This window comes from Heterocephalus glaber, unplaced genomic scaffold (genome assembly GCF_053883595.1).
Source record: "Heterocephalus glaber isolate CG9 unplaced genomic scaffold, H.glaber_assembly_v1.0 deba00001673, whole genome shotgun sequence".
NCBI classification, from domain to species: Eukaryota; Metazoa; Chordata; class Mammalia; order Rodentia; family Bathyergidae; genus Heterocephalus; species Heterocephalus glaber.
This window is the reverse complement of record NW_028258410.1, coordinates 17,902,758-17,920,578: the sequence shown is the minus strand read 5'-3', so window position 1 is coordinate 17,920,578 and position 17,821 is coordinate 17,902,758. Positions and strand designations below refer to the sequence as shown.

The following is a 17,821-nucleotide window of genomic DNA, read 5'->3' as shown; positions in this document are numbered from 1 at the left end:
CCGGCCAGCAGCCAGGACCTGAGCGCAGGCCCCAGTGCTGTCAAGTCTGCTCCTGGGCCAGGCAGAGTTCTCATGTTCCCTGTGGCCCGGGTGGTCTGGTGGCTCAGCGTGGCCGCTTACCTGTGCAAGGACTGTATTGAAGCTCACTCTTTAGGGTCCAGGAGACCTGGATTTAAATCCTGGCTGTGTCACTTACTGGTGTGTGATTTGGACAAGTGAAATAATCCCTTTGGACTTCAGTTTCCTCATCTATGAGAGAGAGATCATGATTCCTATTTCATGGGCTGCGGACAATAGGAAAAGAAATGATGCCCGTAGGATGTCCAGCATCGTTCCCACCAGGGACGCGATAGATTACACTCACTATTTTCTCTCCGGCATGCAGTTGCTCTCCCACCAAACACATTCGATTCTATCTGGGGGTTTCACACGCACACACGTCAGTCCCAACTGTGCATGTCTTCCTTGGCCAGGGTTTCTGCTGCCTCCTTTCCTGGGCGGTTCCCTGCCTTGGGTGAGGAAATCCTCTAAGTCCTGCTGGTCCCACTCATGCTGGGGAGCTGGTCTCTTTGGACACCCTGGCCCAGGGAGCTTGTAACCGACCAGGCCTGCAGCTAGGGAGGGGTCGCTCTTCCACTTTGTGCTATAGTTCCGCAGGGGCTACCACAGTGGGCTGTGGGACCCTGATGCGGGCTGGTGCTAGGGGAGATGCTCTCTTCATTACACCCAGTCTGTTCTTCCTTAGTGTGGGTACACAGGTCAAAGTCACCTGACTAAGGTGAGGGTCAAGTTCAGGACACCACGCTGTAGTCCCTGGAATCCCTGGCTCACTCAGCTGCCGAGTCAGTCCCTCCTGAGAATTTCTTTCAGGACCTAACCTGACTAAAGTGGTTCTGGCCCTGCAACTTTTTCTCTGTTTAGGTAACTGAAGCTGAGTTTCACTTTGGGGAACTACTAGCTCTGGCTCTCGGGCCCTGTTGTTCAGGAAGAGCGGACTCCAGAACTTTGGCACTGGAAGTTGATATGGAGGCCTGGCCAATGAGAATGCTTGCTTGTCTCTCTGTTACGGAGATTGGTTGAGGGGTTGGCGTGGGATCCGATAGTCAGAGCCAATCCCAGGGCTTCCCCGGGATCACTGGAAAAGGGATGATCTTTCTGTTGTGCCACTCTGTGGTAGGATGCTTACCTGGACTCTGCAGGCTGTGAACAAGGACGTTAAGATGATGCCTTCCAAGAAGGAAGCCAGCACAGAGGAAGACAGACACCAGAGATGGCCAGAGACAAATTCTGAGGGTAGCATGGCCTCCTGGTGCCTGAAAATCAGCTGTTTCCATCACTTCTAACCGAATAAGTCCTATGGTCATCCTATAAGTCCCTGGCATTCAAACTCCTTTCAAGCCTTCCACCTCAGGCCCATCAGAAGTGCTGGAATTCACCCAAATCCGGTTAATGGGCTAGGTCCTTGTTTTTTTTACAGGTGGCCCCTAAGACAACGAGAATTTTCAAGAAGGGGATGGAGAGAGAGGGAAGAGAAAAAGTGTCAGCCAATTTCCCAGGCTGAATCTCTGTGGTGTGGCCGAGACACTGCCTTCCATTTTATTAGGCACCTTTCCCTCATTTATTTTCCAGGATGTCTTTCAACCTGCCCATTTTCAAGAGGAAATGAGACAGATTATTTTTTCATAATGGCTGCCTTTGTAGCTCAGCAGATGTTTAGCTGAAACTTTTGTCACCTCCTTAAGTTAACAGAGACCCATTTACTGTGGTAGGGCAGGGAGTCGCATTGGAAACTGTCCTTCATACCTCAACTGAGGATCCCTAGGTAGTTTGGGTAAGATAAAAGAGGCAGGGAGACTAGCTCCCTTGTTGCTTTGCCACCTTCCATTTGCCATGAACTGCTGTCCCTTTGCCATGGGCCACTCTGCCCTGGAGCCAGCCAATTATGGACTGAAACCTCTACAAACGGTGAGCTAAAGAAACCCTTTCCCCTTTCACTTTGGGTGTCAGGTATTTTGTCTCAGCAATGAGAAAGGTAAGTGAGATGTCAGGTAATGATTCCACAGCCCTGAGCTTCAGCTTAGAAGCAACCTCTGTTATGACATTCCTCATCGAGCCCACCCAGCCCACTGCTGTCTCCTTTTGGCATTGTTATTTCCTAGTACCTTCCTCCTGCTGTGATTTTTAAAAACCCATCTCCCTCTCTAGGTTCCTGAGGACAGCAACCCTATCTTTTCTGTGCTAGAGTAGACAGGTGTCTTGGCCTGATCTTTATTCGTAGATACGGTCCTATAGCTTTGAACATGACCTGCATGTAGTAGATGATCACTAAATGTTCATTAAATGCCTATCACCCACGTTGCAGGGGGCTGAGCCTGGCAGAGGCACTGAGGACCTTCCGGAAGGAAGAGGGGGTTAGCTGATCTCTAGTTGTCCTGACATTGTCATTCTCCAAGGCTCAGTCACTGTGGGCTTTCCTCTCCTTCCACCCAGACCGCTGCTTTTCTTGGCAGCCTTTGTTTCGTGTCTTCTGGTGTCTGTGCTGGGCCAGGTGTAGATGGACGACCATGTACTGGACATTCTGCAGGAGCCTCACTGGATCCACACCGTGGTGGTGGGAGGGAGGTGACTGCTCCCATTGTACAGGTGTAGAATCCAAAAAGGCAAGAAGAGGTCAGAGGTCATCCAGCTGAAGTGGTGAAGATGAACCGCATTTTGCTCTCCCCCACCTTACAAGGCATGTTATCTCCAGCTATGGTAGCTGTTTCTGGGAAAGCAGGACCGAGGGAAAGACTGGGTGGGAGGCATCCAGTACTTGCTCAATAAACAGCTGAAACCTTCCTGCAGACTTCGTTCTGCCTCTCTTCCCTGCCGGCTCAGCGTTCCTGGGGGCATTCCTCCCTCTGTGTTTGCTCCTGGGCCCCTCGCAGACACCGTTGGGTCTCCCTGACTTTGGATGGGCAGAGTAGCTGATGCTGGAGACCGAAAGTTGCTGTCCTGGGAAGGAGTCGCTTCCATCAAGTTCATGTTAGCACAGCGTCTCACTATTGCACACACATAACTGTACATGGTGGTGCTAAATAATTCAGAGAGGAAGCTGACAGCTCAGCGCCTTTTAATAGTAAATAATTTAGGGGTGCTGTTCATCTCTCCCACTGGAAGATCTGTGAGCCTGCCTGCTATGAGGAGAGAAGCAGGAGCCGAGAACAGTGAATACAAGGGCCAGGCTGCTCCCCTGTGTATGTCCACACAGTGCCGCGTGTGACACAGCCCGCATTGCCCTCTGATGCGGGCTGCCGCCGGTCAGACTTGCAGCATGCTGGCTGTTGCTATGTATCTTAAAGACCAAGAGAGAGAAGAAACCAATTTCCCCAGACATCTATGCTGGTGACAGATGAGCAAGAGTGCAGTTGTGTCCCCACATTTGTTAGCAAATTAAGTCCCTCTCTGCCAACTGCTCAGGCTGTTAGAGGCGTGAGAGCTGGGGCATCCTCTTGGTGCCGGATCCTGGTGTGAAACGCAGGAGTCTGGGCTCTACCAGCTGTGCAACCTGGGCCAGAGCTGAAGCTTTTCTTTCTGTTCCTCCCCTGGTGGGAGAAGGTGTGGCCCAGAGACCTTTGCTGCTGGAGAATTCTTTAAAGTGTGAAGCTTCATTATATGCAGTTTGCATTTCTCTGTTTTGTGTGAAAAATCATTAATTCCTTTTACTTGATACTTGTCTATTCAGAGCCCACTCAGTATCCAGCATGGGAATACAGCTGTGAACAACACACACTGTTTCTGCTCATGTAGAGATGATCAACAAGCCAATCAACAAACAGCTCATTGCATTTATTTTTATTTAATTTATTTAACTTCCACCTATTAGATTTATTTGTCTGCTTTTTTTGAGACACAGTCTTGCTGTGTTGCAAGACTGGTCTGAACTTACAGTCCTCCTGCCTCAGCCTTCCAAGTGGCTAGAATAATAGGTGTGTGCCACCAGGCCCAGCAAGCAGGTCTCTTTATTTGGTGGGAAGTACAAAGGAATCTGCACAATGGGGCTATAGTGTGACTAGCAACTTCTTCCACTATGGGAAGGGAAGCAGGCTCAGGAAGGCTTCTGTGAGGAGGTGACATTTGAACAGGGATAGAACTGTGACAGAGAGCTGGTGTGGGGCCAGCTGACACTCCAGCAGAAGGGTCAGCACGTGCAAAGGCCCTGGGGTGGGGTGAATTTAAATACTTGACTTCCCTCCTTAAATCACAAAGTACTTTTCCATCATATTAGTTTCCTGTCACTGCTCTAACAAATGACCACAAACAAAGGTGGCTTCAAACAGCAGAAATTTATTCTCTCACAGCCTCGCAAGGCAGGGTCTGAGCTTGAGGTGCGGGCAGGTCCACAGGCCCTGGGAGGCTCTAGAGGAGTAGGCAGTCTTGGTTTCTCCCAACTCCGGTGGCCGTGGCCTTCCTTGCCTCCATCTTCCTGTCCTTCTTTTCTCCTTTTCTCCCTGTCAAGCTGCCCTCTGGCTCCATCTGATGAGGACACTTGTCCTTGGATTTAGACCCACCTGATCATCCAGGCTGGGCTCCTCCTCCCCATCCTTCCACCAGTCAAACCTTTGTCATATCAGGCAATGTTCACCCGTTGCCATATAAGGTGCTGTCCCCAGGCCCCAGGGACACAGGGCTCTTGTCTTTCTGGGGCCACCAGGCAGCCCATGACTGATGGCAGAGGAAGCTGAACACATCTGGCCATTAAAAGCAGCAAGTGAGGGTAAAACTTCACTAATGTTGTGAGTTGAGTTGAACAGTTTCCAATTCTGTTGGATGTGGCTGACAACTTTGGTTTTTAAATATTTAGTGTCAGGCTCATACCATGCTGGTGGTCATCAACCTGCCGGCCGCCCAGGCCGCGCTTCCTCTGGTCCGGTGCTTTCTTACCCAGGCCTGGTGACGTGGCCGTGGGAGGCCGGTACATGCACTCCTGGGGAGCCCGAGTCTGGGACAGGCCTGGGAATCTGCGTTTGAACAAACTCATCCAGTGGCTCGGGTTTGGATGCCAGCGGTCTGAGCAGCACGGCTGGAAAAATACGATGTGAGGGGTGGGCAGCGCATGCTCAGGTGCTCTGTGCTGTGAACGGTGGTGACTGTGAGATTCCGGGCTCACACCCTGGTCGGAGCTCATGCAGGCGTGCGGGCTGTTGCACAGACGTCCTACACAGCTCCGCTGGGGGAGCGAATCCGGGGAAGGGACCCAGTGCAAGAGCCCTGCACTCAGGTCTGGACTGCTTCAGGCTCGGTGCTTCCTGGCAGGCCAGTCCCTCTTTGAGCCTCAGTTTGAAGCTGCCCAGCCTCGCCGCCCAGGTTAGAGCCTGACCTTGCTCGCGCCTGCTCTCTTGGCCCCTGAGAGCTTCGCGCCTCTTCATCTGCGTCTGTCAGCTTCTGACCTTCTGATCCAACACCTGGAAATGATCAGCTTGTAAGGAGGAAAGGGTTATTTTGGCTCATGGCCTCAGGACTTTTGTGCACGATGGGTTGGCCTGTTGCTTTTGAGCCTGTGGTGAGGCAGGAACATCGTGTGCGTGTGCGTGTGTGTGTGTGTGTGTGGGGGGGAACAAAGCTGCTGATCTCAGGGCTGCTGGGAAGCAATCAAAGAAGACAGGAAGGCCCTAGGGTCCTGACAGCCCCTCCCTTCCTGGGCCCCCACCAACCACCTACTTCCCAGGAGGCCCCGCCCCCAGGCCGGTGACCACGCCTTCTACATCTAAGCTGTAGTGGGTCTTTACTAGGTGGAACAGGCTTGAGTTCTGATTCTTAGCAAGGATGATCATTTTACCATGCACTCCTACATGGTATTAAACAAAACTGAGTCATAAAGTGAAAAAGACACCGTTCTTTCGTTGTTCCTTTTTTTCAAACTGAGAGCCTTTGCACTGAGCTACACCTCCACCCCTTTGCAATTTTTATTTTCCCACAGCGGGCTGCTTGTTATCACTGACCGCTCTAAAAGTTTCACCATCACTGTTCTAGACCCTCCCATTAGCTGCCCTCAGTGGGGTGTGACTTTGAGTACTGCCTGGGGTGCTCCAGCTTTTCTTTCTCGTCCCACCACCTCCAGGGTCTGCCTGGCTGCCTGATTCCCTCTGTCACCTTAGTTGGAGGTCTTATCTGGTAAGCTGGGGTCACTGTCACCAGCCATCTACCGTTGGAGTTGACTCTCTTTCTAACATTTTCTTCTGTGGCTAAAGCAAGAGATCTGTTTAGTTTCCACGTTTCCGTGAGATAGAAAGTGTGCTCCCGGAGGGCAGGGATGGAGTGCTTACATCATTTGGGGGCCCGGTGAAAAATGAAAATCAAAGCCTTTGTCTAAAAATGGTCATGAAGTTCAGATTGTTAGGAGAGCAAGTGTGAGACCCAGCCGAGGCCTGGCCCCTGCACTGCTATCCGGTCTGCACTTCTTTGCGGTGGCCCTAGCCAGGGACTTTGCCTTTTCACTGCTGTCCCCACAGGCCTCTAACAGAGCTCAGTGCACAGTGGGTTCTCAGTTGTTTTGACTGAATGAACCCATGGATGGATGAGCCGTCTGACCTCAGAGCTGATGGCCTTAGCTGCTACTTCATCTGCAAGCAGAAATGAAACATGGATTTAACCACTGATTGCAGAAATCCAGTTATCCATTGGGATCGAAAGGCAGGAGAGTCCTGGGGGCCGGAGCAGGACGGGGCTTATTCTCAGAGCACTTCTAAGCGCCTCTGCAGGCAGTGGAGAAGGCTGTGAGAGTCAGGTTTTGGCTTTAAAACATCTTCCTGACAGCTGCCTGCGGCACAGAGTGAAGCAGGGGCAAGGAGACCTCACCATGGCCCCCAAAACCAGAAATGGTGGGGGATGAAGAGGGATAAGGGACCTGCTGACCCAGGCTTGCTCCCAAATTGCACGAGAGCAATGGAGGAGACGGAAAGGCTTTGGGGTCATGCCATTCTGCTAGGGACATAGGTGTGGTGGGCCTGGCCTTTCAGGTCTCAGTCTGTCCTGGCTTTTCAGTGGTTTCCATGTCCTACCCTCTCTTCATCCTGTGGGGCGGAGGAAATGGTTTATGCCCAGGGCACCCACAGCCCATAAAAGTCAAGTGTATTTATACACAGCAGGTGGTCCAGGAGCTGCAGCAGGGGGGGATGGGAGGGAAAGCGGCGTTTGGAAGAAACCTCTTAGACCCAGCAATGTGTTGTCGGGGACCCCGACTGGAGGAAGGTGGCCCCCTGTGGAACCCAGCAAGGGGCCTCTCAGAGCTTGCGGGGGCACTGAGGCATGAGATTGCTTGGCTATTTCAGGCTGGCAGCAACGTCAGGTGACTGGGGTCACCCATTGCACATCTTCCATAGCAGAGGGCAGCTCCTTCCCAGGCCACCAGCCCACAATTGATAAAAATAACAACAACAGGAAATACTTCTATGGCTTTTTTTGTGTGGCAGGCAGTCTAATTCTGGCAATAAGCCCATGGATAGGTAACTAATCTCTATTTTAAGGATGGGGAAACTAAGGCACAGAGATGAGAATGTGTTGGACAGGAAGTGGCAGAGCCAGGGTTTGAACTTGGACATCTGGCTCTGACTCATGCTCTTAACCACCTTGCAGGGTCAGGGCCAGGGCTGCCTGCTGGCCAAGGTGGTTGGAGGCCTCTGAGGACAGCCCAGACCTCACCTTAGCCTCCGAAAACTTCTTAGTGGGAGCGTCTGATGCAAACAACTACCTGGGAGTCTCATTCCTACCCTTTGTGGCCAGGGCAGTGCTTACCCCATTTTACAGAGGAGGAAACAGAGGCATGGAATGGTGATCCACCTTTGTCCAGCGCCCCACGGCTTCTGGGCTCCTAAATCAGGTGGGGGCCCTTTGTCCAAAGCCCTCAAAATTCCCTTCTGTCTGTCACCGGGCCTTTTCTGAAACCACCAGACTGAGGGCTTTTATTTCTGCCCTTCCAAGCTAGAATAGCTTTATTTCATTGATGGGCATTGAGGCCCACATGGTTGTCAGGACCACAGGCAGCCAGTTACATCCCGACTCCCCAGCAGCAGGGGCTATGTCTGCAGCTCGCCCTGCCTAACCTAGCAGATGCTTGGCGAATCTCTCTGGAAGTAAAGGAGGGGGATGGAGGAAGCAGGGAAGGAGAGGAAGGAGGGATCAATTTAAATGGTAGCTGTTAATACAATTCTGTCCCTTGTCAGAAGGTCTTTCTGAAGTACAGAGGTCAAAGCAATCTTATCTGCTTTGTTTAGAGAGCTAAGCATGCAGTGTATAAGGGGAGAGATGACCAGAACAATTGATGCTTTCAAAATAAATTTCTTTGCCTTTTTATTAAAACAGTCTCGCTGTGCTGCCCAGCCTAGTCTTAAAGTCCTAGGCTCAAGCAATCCTTCTGCCTCAGCCTCCTGAGTAGCCAAGACTACACATGTGCCATCATACCCAGCTTCCCTCTTTGTTCTTAATTGTGATTTTTTTTCCTCCACCATATAAATGTCAGAACTACAACATGAAGAAGCGCAGGGCAAACCCCAAGGAGGAATGGAGTGGCCCAGCTCCCTTCACCACCCTGCTCATCCTGCCTGGCTGGGCTCCCAGGACTGTCTGTCAGGACAGAGCATCTGGGAGGCCCCAGCACAGAACAGTGTCTCCCAGGCAGGGGAAGAACCAGCTGCCCCTGCCCCCCGGCACCGTGTCCTCCTTGAGGGCCCTGGGCATGGAGAACAGGCTGCCCGCCAGCCTGGTGTCTGGCAGAGAGCTCTGGCCCATCTCAGGAGCACAAGACTGCAGTGTCAGCCTGAGCACTGCCCGCAGAGGCCCAGGCCTTGTGGAGGAGATGACCACTTGGGATGTGATACCTACCTGGCTAATTCCTACCTAACTGGCCTTCATTCACACAAACCCTGCTTTCTAGAAGCTTAAAACTTCATAAGGAGGCCCCCTTGGCTGGGCCACACCATTTGGATTTGATGCTGATCATTACCACTTTGCCAGTGAAGCTTCATTCCCAAGCTCTGGGAATCCCCTCCTCCACCAAGCTGTTTTTTTTGGACCCTGGGGCCCTCAGCCTAGGGGACACTGCCCCAAGCTGGGGCCACTCTGTGTGTCCTGATGGTAGTCCCCTCTGGCACTGCTTGTTCAGTATTTTGAATATTACTGTGGAGGCAATGTCCACAGTCATGAAACAAGTCACAAGCGCAGAGCACTGCCGAATGTCATAAGGGCCAAAGCAAGTGGCAATGACTCCTGTCCTGTTGGTAGCAAGTTTCTTCCTGGACAGTGTCCCTCCCCAACCTCAGGGCACCTCTACATTGGCCCAGCCCCTTCCTGTCTCACCTGGCCTCCTCCCTGGCCTCCTCCCTGGCCAGTGACCTTGTGAAAGTGGTTGCCTCTGCCTATTCTCTCATCCATCCAGTGGCACAGTGGTGGAGGTCTAAATGAGGAGACAGAGATCTGCATAAAGTGGAAAGGCTCAGTGGGTGTCAGCCAGCGTGTTTGATCATAAGGGAAGAAGTAACCTTTGCCAAGTGTTTCTGAGCAGGGCCCTCTCTGAGCAGATCGCTGTTAATCCTCTCAGCCTTACAGTGAGGCTTATCATGGTGCTTCCATTTGAGAGATGGGGCTGACATCTGCCCTGTCATGGTGACCCCATAGCTCAGTGTACTGTGTTTGGCCTACCTGGAACTGCCTGGGCCACTGTGGAGGGTACCCACACAGGGGCCTGCCCTGGCTAATGAATCACCATCTCAGAGTGGGCCAGTGTTGGTGCATTTTAATCTCCCACGATCTTAAAGGACAGCCAGCTTGAGAGCCACTGTCTAACTTGGGTTGTCACAATGAGCGAGCCCCAGGACCCGTGTTAGGGGGATGGACATGGGCTGGGTGGACGCAGAGCCACTTCTTACCCTGACTACTGACTGGAAAGTCCAACAAGTACTTCCATAGAGGGGACTCAGAAATCTGCTAACACCTAGGGTGGACAGAGTCCAAGTGTGACTTCAAAGTGCTCAGCAGTATTGCCAGGTGGAGTCTGTGAATCCCAGGTGTCCTTCACTCCAGCCAGCCAACCTGTATCAGTCAGCAAAGACTCATAGTGGGGTGTAACAAAAGAGAACCCAAAGCACATAGTGAGTCCTCTGGGTTTGTTTGAGGGCTGGTTGTTCCTGGATGTTATTGGAGTAATTTGGGGGCCCTGCCTTGGGGATTTTCCCTGGGACCCCTGGATTCCTGCATTATTTCTGAGCCTGTCCCACAAAGAGAAGTCATTTCTATAAGACAAATAGCATCAACAGCATCAACAACCAACAGGATGCCCAGTTGAATGAGAAACTCAGAGTACAATACATAATATTGCATGGGCTGTATAGTACTTACAGTAAAAAAAATTATTTATTGTGTATATGAAATTCAAATTTTCCTGGGCATGCTGTAGTTTATCTGGCAAGCTACTTGGGGCCTCACTTTCTGGGCCTTCTTTGGAGTAAATAACACGGGTACTGGTACTAGTTACATCCTTGGCAGAACTCAGCTCTGCCCCTTCAGTACTAACTGAGCTGCAGGCAAGACAGTTAACTTCTAGAAGCTTCCATTTCTCCATTAGCAAATGCAGGTAGTAATAGTACCTGACTCCTGAGGTCCCAGTAGCTATAAAATAAATAACTTAAAGTACATACTAAACTCTCAATAAGTGGTAATTGTTATTACACATATTATAGTATGAAATATGAGCAGCATACTTTCTATTTATAAGAATTATAAATAACTTTTCTCTATAAGAATTCATGTACATTGTAGAAAATTAGAAAAATGCAGACATATGTGAGAAAGGAAATAAAAACTACCCATATTTCAATCAAAGTATCATTTTAAGTACTTTCAACATTTTAAGGGCATTAAGTTTGGTTTTAACATTGGGTGATTGATTCTTCTTCTCTTCCCCTCTTAAGAAATACCTACATGGACAGTAAAATCAGTTTTATGCTGTGGTTCCCGCCCCTGCAACTTTCCCATCTAACATTACATTGTAACTATTTCCCTAATTGGCTCATTATGAGTATGCACAGGTGTCTTTAGCAGCCTCCTGTGACTCATCTGCCCTTTTTGTTGCTGCTATATGGGGTGCTGCTGTGGGCTGCTCATCTCGTATCAAGGATTGCACTTCTGTCTATGTCTGTGTCCTGCCCGGAGGACTCCTTGCTGAGTCTGTGGTGATGGCTGCTCTATTGCCAGAGCAGCAGTGCAAGGCCCAGGGTGAGTGGATTTCAGGCTGGATTGCCCGCTCAGGCCTGGATTTTTGGAAGCGAAGCCTGCTCCCTGCTGAAATGCACAAGTACACAATCCCTTTGATCCTTTGCATCAAGGGGGATCCTGTTTCTGGCCTCTGGACTCAGTCTGTTCTGTTCCTAGCTATTTGTATGACATCTCCATTTATTGCCCTTATTTTTCCCATTCTGTGGAATTAGAAAAGTAATTCTCTAAGGTCCTAAAGTCGTCACACCCTTAAAAATCTATCAGAAAACCTTAGATGCCCCTGCTGTGCCTGCCTCCCAGCCTTGTTCTGCCTCACTGTCTGCCCTGACAAACCCTCTGCACTGCTCAGCCAGCCAAGCGCTCTCTCTGCTCAGGGGCCTATATCACTACCCAGGGGTAACCCCAGGCTCCCTGCCATTAGGGAAATGGGAACAGGCCCTAAGGCCAGTCTGGCTGGGAACATGACTCCTCAGGGAAGCAGCGTGGAAGAAAGGACTCTAGATCCAAGCCAAGCCACGAGAGAAGAGAGTGCACAGGCAGAGAGGAACAGTGAAGCAATCCAGCCCTGTTTTATGCGCTTTTTTATGTTTTGACATTTTAAGTTCAGAGAACGTAGCTTTGTTTTGTAAAATAGTTTCCCTCCAAAGGGCAGACCGTATAAAAATGTCCAAGCAAGTCCTTTTGGGCAGAGGCCATTATGCAGGCTCTTTACCTGCATAATGCCACGGAACCTTCTGGAATGTGATTCTGAGAGCAGATTTGAGAGCAAAATGATTTAATTGTGTGACTCACTGGAGCCCACAGCATGTCTTCTCACATGCACTGACTTCCCCTCTAAATTAGTTGTGTTTAAAAAATGGAGTAATTATGCCCAAATCCATCTAGCTGCTTTCTTCCTGGAGTATTGATGTCATTTGTTTGCATTTTTTGGCCCCAAGACATAATAAAACAGTGTGGCTCTTGCTGATTTTGCAGAGCTGTTGGATACCTTGTTTGAGCGGCTGGGCCCACAGGGTAGCTGGGATGGTGCAGGCTTGTCCCCAGGCCAAGTGTGAGCACAGGTGCCTGAGGCTCTGGTTTGAATGGCTGTGTCAGCACATGCCAGCTTAGACTTTGGCAAGTTACTTCACTTTCTCATCTTTAAAATGGGATATCAGTTCCTATCTCACAGGATTATTTGGACCCATAAATGAGTTCCTCCACATTAAGCAGTTAATTATGACTCATTATTTTTTTTGGTACCTGGGGATCGAACTCAGGACCTTACACTTTCGAGGCAGGCGGTGGAACCACTGAGCTAAATCCCTGGCCCTATGACTCATTTTTTTTTTTTCCTATGACTCATTATTATCGGAGTGGTATTTGGACTCCTTAAATGAGACTCAACTAGAGCCTTGCTTCTCAAACATCAATGTGCAATGAAACAACTGGAGATACTGCTTAAATACAGGTTCCGATTTAATGGCTTGAAGTGGGTCTGAGAGCCTGCACTGACTCCCAGCTCCCAGGTGATAACTCAGCTGCCACGGGAGGCTCACATGAAGGATCAGGGACCACTAAAATGCAGATTCACAGGCCCCAACCCGGGCCCTTGGTTTCAGCATCTCTGGGATGGAGCCCAGGAATCAAATGTTTAACAAGCTGCCCAGGTGATTGGGATGAACCAAAGCTGGGCCAGAATGAATTAATTTTCCTAGAAGGAAGATGTAGCATGTTCATAGTGTTTGTGGGAGAGAATATGCCATTCTTTACTTAGGGCTGAGGTTCTTCCTCTCTCTTTTATTTTCCTTCTCTTTCTTCCTTCTTCCTAGGCCAGGCAGTAGGGTTCAGTGGTCAGACAACCCCATCAAATTTGTCTCTTGGGCCTACCACTTACCAGCTGAGTGCTGCCTCCTCTGAAGCCCGTGTCATGTGCAAAGTGAAACTAGGGTTGACCTGGGGAGCTGGCCACCATCCACTAGGTCCTGACCATTCTGGTCCTTGTGCCTTTGTATAGAAGTAGCAGTAGGTGATGGTGCTGGTCCTCTGCTGGGGGAGCAGCTTGGCAGTAGGGCTCAGGACTTGACTTCCAGGGTACATCAGGGCTCAATGAATGGACAGACAAAAGACCAGCTATATATAGATACTGGCTTGGCTACCTTGGCTCAATTCAAGTCGGCAGATATTAGTGACTGTACACCCTGCACCTTGGCCTGTATCTGAGGTATGGAAGGGCCCGTGGGGGCAGAGAGACCAAATAGTTATAACTTCTCTGTGAGCTTCTATGCTTAGCTTGTATTTGGGAAGTGATCACCATGGTATGCAACTGTTCATTTGATCAGTAGTAAAATGCAAACAAAATTGACTCTGCATACTGTGCTTTCCACAGTCATGCTAACCAGTGTGCTCTCGTTCAATCTTCATATCAATATTGCGAAGGACATATTACTATTATCCCTATTTTGCGGATGAGCACACTGAGGCCCTGAGAAGGTGAGTGACTAACCAGGCACCTGGCAGAGTGGGACTTGAACCTGGGTCTTGAGCTCCTACTATTCCCTAAGCTTCAGTGAGGTGTAGGAACTGGGGCCTGGAGGGATTTGGGCAAGAAAAATAGAGATACCATCTCCAAGAGGATGAGGGTGGGCTGCTGGTAGGGGCACACACTGATGAGACTGACTCTCACCCCAGCTTGAGGCACCACAGAAAGGGTTGGTCAGTCACACCCTCAACACCAAGGCCCCGACGTGACAGGGATTCCCCAAGTCTGTAAAAGGGCAGCAGTGAGTGTATTTGCAGCTGAGCTGGAGCCGATCTAACTCCTGGCTTTAGCATAACCAGCAGGAAGGGACACAAAAAGCCACATGAGTTCCACAAAGGCGACTCCAACCCTGGGCTCCTGTTAGAGGTTAAAACCAAGGCTGCCTATCTGGTGGGCACAGGGAAGTTTCTGGACTCTTCTGGTCCAGTGGAGGGAAGAGCAAGGTGTATGGCTCATTTTTTGTGAGTGCACAGACTTGACGACCACATGGGTCAGTGAGGGAGAGTTGACAGAAACCAGAGCACCATAAAATGCCACCTGGGGGTGGTAGGGCTGCCTGAGCTTCTACACTTGATCTTAGCCCAAAGGCCAAGAAGCAATTGCCTGAGCTTCTAATCAAGGGCTCTCGTTCCACTTCTGGGGCCAGAGGACCCTTGAGGCCCTGACAGCCAGGCGAAACTGGCTCCACCTGGGGTATTTTATGCTCTTAGGGCCACCATAGTTGTGCAAGGATGCCTAAAATGGGCTAGAATTGTGTGATATTTGAAGAAACTCAACCTCATTGGTCATAAAAGTTAAACACAGTAAAATAAGATTCCACTTTGTTATTATTTCCCCTGGTTTGCAAGATTATAAAAGACAACCCCCTGAATTGTGGTTTGGCTATGACATGTCCCCCCCAAAAGCTCATTACGTTGAGGCCTTGCTTGCTAATGAACCCTAGGACTGCTTGATGGTGGATTCTAACTCAACAGTGGAATTCGATGGAATTATTAGAAGGCAATGAAATAGGATGTGGGGCCTGGCTGAAGGGAGTGGATCATGGATATTGTGAGAGCCCAGTCCTCAGCTGTTCCACCCTCTCAGGCTCTCTATGCTCTCTGCCCCCTGTCTGTCATGAGGTGAGCAGCTTTGCTCTGTGACACCCTCTCTGCCATGATGTTCTGGTTCCCACAGCCCCAGAAGTAACAGAGCCAAGTAGCCATGGACTGAAACCTCTGAAGCCACAAGCCAAAACAAACCTGTCCTGCTTTAGGTTGTTTCTGTCAGATATCTTGTCACAGTGATGGAAAGGTGACTGACAGACCTTGGGTGGGTCAGGGGTGGGGAGACAAGCTGTTCCCACAGGGATGTCAGGGTATGGAGCAGTGCTGTTGAGGAGGGGGCTTAACCTTGGACCCCAGTATTTTCCTCATGAGAAAAAATTTTCCTTATGGGAAACAGATGTGTGTGCAAAGACGTATGTGCTAAGCTGAGTTGGAGAGTTTATCTTTGGACAAAGTTAAATGTCCAGTAGAAGGTGATGAGATACATGTACTTTGGTTTATCCATAGGACAAAATTATAGGCAGTCATGAAATTATGATGCACAGCTTTTATGTGTTGCTATGGAAAGATGTTCCAGATATACCATTGGGTGGAACATATGTTACAAAATAACATGCATAGTGTGAGCTTATTTTTGTGAAAAACAAACAAGACCATCTATATCTACATATGAAAAATGCATGGAAAGATTAAAAATAGTTATCTTTGGGTGATAGGATTATGCTCAAATCCTGAGCTTTGTAGCTTTTTTTTTTTTTTTTTTTTTAAAAAAGAGAACATAATTACTTGAATAGCACAAATGGAAATGTCTTTAGTACTAAGGAATCAGGCTGGTAGGGTGTGTGAGGGTAGAGGGTTGTAGGTGGCCCAGAGTTGGGGTACTGGGGTTCCCTTGGACCTGGGTATGACCAGTGTCAGACAAGTAATGTCTGAGGGACTTGGGGTAGGTAAGGTAACCTCTTTGATCCTTGGTTTTCTCATCTGAAGAAGGGAATCCAATGGTGCCCATGGTATGGTAGTGTGGTGAGGATTTACTAGGTATCTGTAAAGCACATACACATAGTAAGCACTTGATAAAGCTTAATTCTATATAAAATATTATCAATATAGAATCACAGCATTATGTATCTATCAAACACACACATCACACACACACACACACGTGTGCATGCACACACACACACAGGTCCGAGAGTAGATTTGTTTTTTGAACTTCCAGAGGATGGAACTGAGAGGCAACGTCACAGGGAAATGAATTGCAGCTCCCGGCTAGGAACGTTCTTGCTCTCCCGAGGTGGAAATGGGAGTCCTATCCTGGAGGCACCAAGCAGGCTCCGGGTGACAAATGTCAGATGATTGGGCTGACCTAGCTAGTGGGGTCCCCTTCCTGTCTCAGATTGCAGCCACCCACACGGGGGATGAGAAGACATGAGAAGATGGCCCTTCCCTCCTGCTGTGTGGGTGTGGGCAGTTACCTCTCTTCCGAGTTTGGCGTCCACCGGGGCAAATGAACCTCTGCTCTGCAGCGATGAAACAAACTGGGAAGAATAAAACCTGACTCTTACTCCTATTTATTTGTGTTCTGAAATGGTGGAGTTGGACTTGAGCAACTTTTCACTTATTCATTTCATTCATTCATTCATTCATTCATTCATTCGTTCGTGCTTGCTTCCTTCATTTGACAAATATGAGGCAGCAGCATGCCCACTTCTGTCAAGGGCAGGGCTCCTTTAAGGCCTCCTTGATCGATCGGCAGACCTGCAGGTCTCGGAGATCCTAATCCTGTCTCAAGGCTTTATCGCTTTGTACCACACGGGCAGCCAGAGGCCTCGTTCAGCAAGATGAAACCAGGCTCCTTATCAGAAAGACACACAGGGAGGTTTTGTCCATGAGTGAAAGCATCCTTAGGCACCGAGGGGGAAATGAGGATAGTTTTGAGATGTTAGAAGTCACTGTGCCTGTACCAGAATGCAGGGCCAGGGTCCTGAGCTGGCATCTCTGATCTGCTGTTCCCTTGGTCCCTTTCCGGCAGGAGGTGGGCACCCTGCTTGTGAGAGGCCCTTCCTTCTGGTGTCTGTGTCCTTCCAGTCTATCTTGTCTCAGCGCAGCCTCATCTGCTCTCTCAAATGTCCTCACCCACCTGGCCCACTGTCCCCAGCCAGCAAAGCCACACTGTGTCACGACTGTGTGCAGGCGAGAGCTTGTCCTCTGGAGACCCAGGGTCCTCTCCAAAGCTGGGTGCATGGAAGGGGATCCAAGGGTACAGATGGGGAGGAGATGGTAAAACTCCAATCCCTGAGTCTTCTGCATGGTTTCTAATGTGCACAGTGTAATGTAAGAGTGGAATCCCTTTGCAATGTGTACGTATTAACAAAATTAATAATTCAAAGATATAAAAATAATTAATAAACGACTTAATTTATTAATAATATATTTTGTCACATTTTATGATTTTCGTTATGTTTTATATCTTATATTATATACAGTAGTAACTAATAGTATAGAATAATAAAACAACAGATAATAATATATATCAATTATTGCTATATTTAAAAGGTGAATGTCAAGCAGTTTTTGAGCCTAGGAATAAATGATCAAGAAAGCTCGGTGCCAGCCCTTGCAGGCAGGAGAAGCTCAGGAACACAGCTGGTAGGTAATTCCTTCCTTCTGCTCTCTCCACAGGGCTTGCTCCTGGTTAGGGCTCTTACGTATTTGTCCAGTGACTGCACTGAGGGGTAATGAGAGTCAGCTGCCCAGGCTTGGTTTCCTGGCCTTTTGGGAAGCTGGGAGGGGCTTGCAGGCTCTGTGCAGAGACGGAGTAATCTACCTTAGTTCAGTTAAAGAGAGTGCTTGCTCTGAGCTGCGGTCTACGTGGGGTTAGGGCTCTGCAGTGAGCGAGTCTCAAACCATGGAACGTGCACCCTGGCACGTTCACCCCCATAGCCCGCAGTGAGATGCTAACGTCCACTCCAGTTCGCTTTTCCTTGGCTCTGCTTAGTGAAGGTAA

The 17,821-nt window shown here is 49.4% G+C and overlaps 1 long non-coding RNA gene across 1 annotated transcript in view; it reads left to right on the top strand.

The window, feature by feature from the left end:
• Positions 1 to 17,457, top strand: part of LOC110344580 (uncharacterized) — an 85,567-nt gene extending 68,110 nt beyond the window's left edge. The window contains exon 3 of the long non-coding RNA XR_002387238.2: positions 17,371 to 17,457. This is a non-coding gene — a long non-coding RNA (uncharacterized LOC110344580). The remainder of the gene's footprint in view (positions 1 to 17,370) is intronic.
• Positions 17,458 to 17,821: the final 364 nt, after the last annotated feature.